Consider the following 7,871-nt stretch of genomic DNA (forward strand, 5'->3'; position numbering starts at 1 on the left):
CCACACAGGCAGGAAGTGCCCTGTGAGCTAGGCTAGCTTACTAGCCTCTGTCAAGCCCTTGTTGGGTGCTTGGCTGACCTCCTTGGGAGATCAAGGCAAAGTATTTGTGAGGCAGTGTGTTGCTATTGCTTATCCCAATGCCCTAGCAGGTGCTGCACACCCAGGTGGCTTAAGCAGGCAGGACCAGGGGACAGAGCTGTGGCTTGTGACAGGCCTGACTTTGACACCAGCACAAGGTCTGACTGTTACCCCACTGACGATGCTAGCAGTCAAGTCCATCAATAAAATCCAACAAGATGCCTGAAGCAGAGGTGTGCTACAAGGCAGGAACATCTTGATAGGGTTGGCAGCTCTTGGGGACTGTCATCCCAGGACACAAGAAGAGGAAAGGGATTAGCCAAAAGATCTGTGTACCACCAATGTGGCATGACACCAACCCCCAGGGGGGTCCACCCCACTCTTTTGCACCCATTGGAAATGGGCTGTGGGAGTAAAGAGGAAGGAAGACAGGCAGTCATTGCCAGAAAGCCACCACAAGGCCAAAGAGGCTCTGTGCCAAATAAGCATGTGGATGACAGCCTCAGCTTCTCCTCCAAAATGAGGAGCCAAGTCGCAGCGCTGACAGGGTGTCCTCCTTTTGCGCCTGAGTCTTGCTCCCACGGAGCTGGTGTGAATACATTGATGGAGTTTGAGGTGCATATGAGGTGTGTGATGTGCTGAGTCGCCCAGGTCCCGGGTTCTATGTTCTCTTTCTTTTTTTTTTTTTTTTCAAAACTATTTAAATCTCCCAACTGCCAGCAATTTTGCAGTCCTGGCCCCCAAATTTGTGAGAAACTTGTGCAAAAATACACCCACCTTCATTCTTGTACATTCCCCACAGGATACTTGACTGTTTTCCCAAAATCTTAAGCATAGGCAGTTGTATCCAACAGGTGAATAGCAGCTCCTACCAGGCTGGCTGAAAAATAGAAGGGCATCAGGGCTGTTGACGTCACCTTGCACGGGATGTGTGTGCTGCTGGGATGAGGGTACCACCACTGATCGCCCAGCTCCGCAGGGCCCCCCCCGTTGTAGCATCCCCCAGAGCTGGGGTGTGGGCAGAGCCCTTCATGGGAGCATCCCCCCAGGGCTGGGGTGGGAGGATGTATGCCCATGTGTGTTTACAAATAACTAACTGGAGTGGCGTAGTGGAAGTGTGCTGGGCCCCTAAGCCAGCCATCGATGAATCGAAACCATCCGCTGCGAAGCGGTGTGTGTCTAGTGTGTACTCCCTCTCCACCACCATTTTCTTGGAGGCCACTCACCCGCAGCACCGGCAGAGGAGTTGGGCACGGCACGGAACGTCTTCAGACGCAGCGGCCGGTTAGCTCAGTCGGTTAGAGCGTGGTGCTAATAACGCCAAGGTCGCGGGTTCGATCCCCGTACGGGCCACAGAGTGTTTTCGTTTTTATCCGCCTCCGGCCCTCCGTTTTGTCTCGCCGCGCGCCAGTGATCGTGCAGGGATCCCACTTGGGCCGCGCAACCCGGGGCGTGCAGAGAGGCAGGGCCAAAAAAATGCAAACCGAGCCACGGAGCGGAAAAAGCTGTCTTTCATAGCAGAGGATGGTTTCGATCCATCGACCTCTGGGTTATGGGCCCAGCACGCTTCCGCTGCGCCACTCTGCTCTGTCAATATGTTGTGCCGCGCTGCCTATTTAGAGGCACCGGTACGTGCCTTCCTTGCCTGTATTCTGAGGTGTTTTCATAGGGGTCCTGCCTGCATCCCTCAGCCCTGGGAGATGATCCCCTGAGAGAGCTTCGCCCTCTAGTCTCCCCCCACGGTTTCCCTACTCCTTCTTTTGCAAGTTTTCATTCGTATTCAAGGACAAACCTCACTGCATGCTACAGCCAACAGTGCCCATTTCAACAGTGAAGAATTGTCGAAAAACAGCTTTGCACAGGAAGTCAGCAACCAGTCAGTGTGCAACACGTGCACCTGATTAAGCACCCTAATAGCATCAGAAATGGGATCAAGCAAAATACACAAAATACATCATCACCATCACCGCTGTCACAGCATGGTGCGCTAGAGGGGAGATCAAGGTTGCTGCTCATCTGGGAGCTCAGTGCTTCTCATGCCAGCTGGCCTTGGGGGAGAAGTTTCCCTTCCCCCCCTTTGTGTCTCTCTCTCTCTCCCTTTTTTAATTTTTGCCCATAATAAATGTTTGTCATTAGAGCCAATGTATGCCACGAGCTACAGACATTGCTAGTAGTTATTTGTGCCTGCAAGCCTGTACCAGTGCCCTTTGTGTAACACCTGTGGGACACTCTATTAGGTGCTGCCATATCCAGCAGCCCAACATGGCCGAGGCTGCCATGGATCCATATCCCCAGCTTCAGCCAGCAGCAGGGCTCAGCATGTATCCCCAGGAAGCACATACACACATACACCCCAAACTGGTAGATGGGTAGTTAGATAGATGATGCACAGCCCCTTTCATATCCTTATCCCTCTGTTTTCCCACATTTTTGGCTCCCTAAACCACATTGATCTCTCCTTTTCCCCATCTTTGGTTCCCCCCCTGAACACCCCATAATAAATCTTGTACAATCCCAAAATGCTTTTCCCCTGCATCCCATAATGTGTCCCTTTCCCCTAGGCAGTCACCCCCTCAGCCCAAGAGGTGATCTGGAGAGCTGCACCCATTGACCATCATGATGGGTGCTACCTCCTGGCCCATGGACAGGCCTGGGAGCACCCAGGTCGGGGGATTCCTGGCACTGCGGAGGTTCCCAGGGTTCCTCCGCCTCTCATTGTTCTTCTGCTCCTCTTCATTCATGGAGATCAGCCTTTAATCACATAATGTTGTCTTGGGGGGGGGGGGGGGGGGGGGGGGGGGGCTGCCTGCACCCCAGCCCTGAGGGATGCTCCTGGGGGGGAAGCCTGCCTGCATCCACCAGCCCCAAGGGATGTGCCCATAGAGGATGCTCTGCAAGAGCCAACCCACAGAGACCCTTCCAACAGGAAGAGTGTGCCTTCCCCAACACACTACTTTCTGCAACAAAGCCAGGTCTGATCCCTCCCTCTCCCACCACTGCAGCAGTTTTGGGAGGGAACCAGACAGGAAAGACCAGCATTAGCCCCTGCACCTACCAGCCCTAGCCTCTCTTGCTCCTTTCCGTGCCAGCCATGGCTGACCCTGACACCTCCTGTCCCATCCCACATCCTGTCCTGTCCCTTCCAGAGTGCCCCTTGCACCAGCCTTAGCGGACCCAAAGCTCCCAGCACTGTCAGGGCTGGCACCGCCTTGACCTCTGGTACCCCAGGACCCTGAGGCTGAGGTGCTATGGTGGATTGCCCCTGCCCCAAAGTGCTACACCCCAGCCAGGCCCCAGATGCTGCGCTTCATTGCAAGCCCCCAGGAGCATCTTCAGCTCTGCAGGGCCTGAAGGAAATGAGGATGAGGTTGTGAGAGGGGTTGAACATGGGCTTGGGGGTCAGACATGGGGATGTGGCTCTAAGAGCGGGTGTCAGGGATGCAGTTGGAGCTCAGGCATGGGATGCAGTTCTCGGTTGTCAGGATGGACCACTCTTGAGCATGGAGGTGATCCTTGAATATCAACCTCCTTTCTTGGGCCCCTCTCCCCTCCAGGGCGGTATCCCATGGACTGTAGCAAGCAGATCCCTAAAGAGGCCAAAGCCTGCTGTCCTGAAGTCCAGCATTGTCATCTTGATTTTTGCCCGGCTACTTCCCCTCAGGACTCTCAACTTCACCATCTCACAGTCTTTGCAGCCAAGGCTGCATTTGACCTTCACATCCCTAACAAGCCCTTCCTTGATGGTGAGTATGAGGTCCAGCAGAGCACCTCTCCTCATTGGCTCCTCTATCACTTGGGTCAGGAAGTTGTCATTGATGCTCTCCAGGAACGTCCTGGATTGTTTATGCCCTGCTGTGTTGTCCTACCAGGATGTATCAGGGTGGTTGAAGTTCCTCATGAGAACCAGAGTCTGTGAATGTGAGGCCACTTCCAGCTGCCTGTAGGCAGCCTCATCCACTTGTTATTCCTGGTCAGGTGGCCTACACCAGACACCCACTACAATGTCACCCATACTGGCCAGCTCTTTAATCCCGACTCATAAGCTTTCAGTTGGCTCCTCACCAATCCTCAGGCAGAGCTCCAGGTACTCCAGCTGCTGTCTCACATAACAGACAACTCCCCTTCCTCATCTTCCTGGCCTGTTCTTCCTAAAGAGCCTGTGTCCCTTCATTGCAACACTCCAGTCATGTGACCTGTCCCACCACATCTCCATGATTCCAACAAGACCACAGTCGTGTGACTGCACACAGATCTCCAGTTCCTCATCTTTATTCCCCATGCTGCATGCATTAGCATACAGGCATGTCAGAGAGGCAGCCCAGCACGCTGACTGCCCAGAAAGGGTTTGGGGAATTTCTCCATCACGGTGCCTTGTAGGCACTTTCTTGCTTGCATGCAAGTGCTGAAGGTGACCCCACTTAAGCCTCGTTTTGCTGATTTTGTGTTCCCTTTCATTCACATCACCCCAGACCCTTTGCTTGTCAGCCCTGTCCACCACTCCCATACCCCTGCCTATGGTGCCCCCGAGCTCTGTAGTCACATTTGACACTCTCCAGGTTGCCCCTGAGAGTATCACCGGTACTCACATGGAAGAACAGCAGATGATAGTCAGAGGGTCAGACAAGCTTTAGCAGTCTCTCCACAACACCCCAGATCTGGGCCCACAGCAAGCAGCACTCTTCCCTAGACAAGTCAAGCCATACCCTGCACCAGGGAGTCACCCGCTACTATCACTTGCTGCTTCCTCCTGGTGGTCTTGCATGGCTTGGATCAGTTAGCCCACAGTTCATTTGAAAGCACACCCACCTCCTCCTCAGCTTTGAAGACAGTGAACCTGTTCCATTGTTGCAAGCCTTCAGGTGGAGCAGGAGCCTTCCTCTCAGTGCCAGAAGACACCAGCTTCCAGCCCTTGCCTTCCTTATAGTTTCCACTTATGATCTGCTACAGACTCTGCCTGTCACCCTACTGCAGCTAACGTCCAGGGATCTTGAAGTGTAGGGTTTGAGAAGATCCTGTCTATCTGTTTCTCATGCTCTCTGATGTTGCTTAGCCTGCTGACTTCCTCCTATAACTAGTCCACTTAGTAACACAGGTCTTCAACACCACCACAGCAGGGAAGACCATCTCTGCCAGCCTCAGGGGGAGGTCCCAGGCACTCACTGCAGCCTGGGACTTGCAAGGCTTCATCCACCAACCAAAACTGCCTGGGTTGAAGCCTCTGCCCTGGCAGGGACAGCTGCTCCAACACCTGCTGGAGAATGTGCCCTGTGCTGTGTCACCATCAAACCTGAGAAGATTTAGGCTGGTCTGAACCAAGATGAGGTCTCCTTCTTTGCACCCTTCAGCTGCACTCTCAACTTAGCTGCAGCTCAGCCAATTTTCCATTCATCCTGTAGTTCACCCATCCAGGCCTATCTCCTCAGTGATGCTGCAGGGTCACTCTGGGAGACCACACTGAAAGGCCTCCTAAAGCCAAGGAAAATTACTTACACTGTTCTTACATCATCCACTAAGCCAGTTATCGCACCACAGAAAGTGGGCAGGTTGAGCAAAAGAGCACAGTGGAGAACCCCTTAGATCAAGGTGCTCCAAAAGCTCAAAAGCAACAGCAGCAACAGGGGTGCCTCACCTGCTGCAGATGTTTTGAAGGACCAGGATATAAAAGCATGCACTGAGCATTTTTATTCAGCTAGGTAGTTGGGAAAGGAGACCAGGACAGCCTGCCCAGGAAAACTGGACATCAGGGAAGAAGGAGCACTGATCTGCAGATTGAGGAGTGTGCAGTAGAGCTCAAGAGGATGTGGTGGAGGCTTGGAGACAGGTGGGTAGGTACAACACAGGAGGTATCCCAAGCTGCACAGGGATAAATAAAAGAACTGGAGGTATGGAACTGGTTAGAGAGAGGAGGCAGTGAGCATGCAGGCAAAAACCATGTTTGTTAGGTACATCTATTCTCAAGAAAGGTCAACATACTGCACAGCGGAGGTTTCAGTCACATCTCAAGTCTGCTCACCCCTGTTCTAGGGACAAAGAGCACCAATAATAATTCTTCTAAGAGAAAAAGCATCCCTTCAGCTGCTCTTTTTCACCAGCAAATTCAACTTACAGTTTCCCAGTTGGTGTGGTACAGTTTGGGCTTTGGGGTTTTTCAGTTTGTTGGGTTTTTTGTTTTGTTTTGGGGGGGCAGGGGGGGGAAGGTAGGTGCACTTTCCTACAAGATCAGAGCAGGAGATACCCAGACCTTGCAAATGGAAGGAAAAAAAAAAAAAAAAAAAAAAAAAGGCTTGGAAGCTCTCTCATTTGAATGCCTTTCCTACAGCACAGCTTCAACGTGTTACTGCAAGCCATGAGCTACTTTGCTCCCATTTCTAACTCCCACGCTTGAAAAATTCTGATCTCCATAGATGGGTATATTGGGTTTACATGGCAAGGTTGGAGGGGGGGTGCTGCAGGGGTGGCCCCAGCTGAGCAATCAGCAAAGCTGGCAGCACCTCTGTAAAAACATATTTAAAAAAGGACAAGACGCTGCCCAATGTGAGGAAAAGAAATATGCAAGAAACACTCCCACTAATATCAAGGGCAGAGCAGCAAGAGTGGCACGAGGTACTCCTGGCACTGGAGCAGATTGGCCCCTGCAGCCTGTGGAGAGGATATTCTGTAGCAGATATCCACAGGGGCCCCTGCAAGTGAGTATTTCCTGAAGGAACTGCAGTCCATGGAAAGCCCACACTGGAGTAGTCTCTCTTGACTGCCATGTGCTGTGAACACACCATCTTCCTGAAGTAACAACAGCCTTGGACCTAGTCGGGGGGGGGGGGGGGGCGGGGGGGGAAGTAGGCTAATCTGCAATACTGTTCTAGAGGAATCTATAAGGTAGGATTATCTAGGCATCATTAATATCCTGCACAAGAACTTGTGCAAAAGAATATTGTACTCTCCAGCATTTTTTCCTCTTGGTCAGAAAGAGATTTTAGCACCTGTTGAACCAGGTTCATGAGACCTCCTTGAGTCTAGGAAACACCATCTATCCCCCAGAAAGAATGGAGGCACTTTCCCCTAATTAGGGAAACAGATTTCACTAACACCTCCTGAGCTACCAAGGCCATAGCAGGCACACCTACTGCCTGGATACACTCTGGAATGATGAACAGCAAGATTTAAGCTCTAACAAATCCACTTACCTGTTTTAGCTACTTGCATGTATCTTACACTAAGTGATGAAGCTATTCTCTCCCTTATCTGGCATAATCTCCTCATTTAACCTGGCTCATTAGGCAAAGGGCTCTGTAACACTTTATAAATGAATAATCGCATTAGCATCATTGGAAGGACTAAATGCTGCGTCATTATGTTATGTGATAGGTCAAACTGGTTTTCAGATTAAGGTGCTAAAACCCACATAAGCACACACATGAAGGGAACAGGGCAACCACCAGTCAAAGTACAAGAACATACCCCCACAAGACAGTCAGGTTTCCAGTGCAAGCTACCATCACTGCAGGGCTCAGTGATATTAATATATGACCTACCTCAGCACTATTCGTCTCATAATTCAGCCTGCCAGACTTTCTGCTGCTACAACTAGCATGAACATATCAAAACGGATTTTAGGGAAAGAGGCAGCAAGCAGCATTGGCTTGTAAGATGAGTCATTACTTCTCTGGAGCAACATGAGCACTATTCCAGGCTTTTCTAGGCTTCAGATCTCTTTCTTTGTCCCAGGTGCCTTCAGGTAACACCCCGTAGTCTGCGTTGCCAAAGGAAGTTTTGGAAATAAGAAACAAACAGCTCTG

The 7,871-nt window shown here is 51.4% G+C and overlaps 2 non-coding genes across 2 annotated transcripts; one reads left to right on the top strand and one right to left on the bottom strand.

Annotated features, from left to right (window-relative positions):
• The first annotated feature begins 1,357 nt into the window (after positions 1–1,357).
• Positions 1,358–1,431, top strand: TRNAI-AAU (transfer RNA isoleucine (anticodon AAU)). The gene has a single exon. It is a non-coding gene; the product is annotated as a tRNA-Ile (tRNA).
• Positions 1,432–1,593: 162 nt separating this feature from the next.
• On the bottom strand, positions 1,594–1,665 carry TRNAM-CAU (transfer RNA methionine (anticodon CAU)). Its single transcript has one exon. It is a non-coding gene; the product is annotated as a tRNA-Met (tRNA).
• Between the last annotated feature and the right edge of the window lie 6,206 nt (positions 1,666–7,871).

The sequence above is a fragment of the Nipponia nippon genome, unplaced genomic scaffold, assembly GCF_047370975.1.
Source record: "Nipponia nippon isolate SJK-2023a ecotype South Korea unplaced genomic scaffold, ASM4737097v1 scaffold_62, whole genome shotgun sequence".
NCBI lineage: Eukaryota > Metazoa > Chordata > Aves > Pelecaniformes > Threskiornithidae > Nipponia > Nipponia nippon.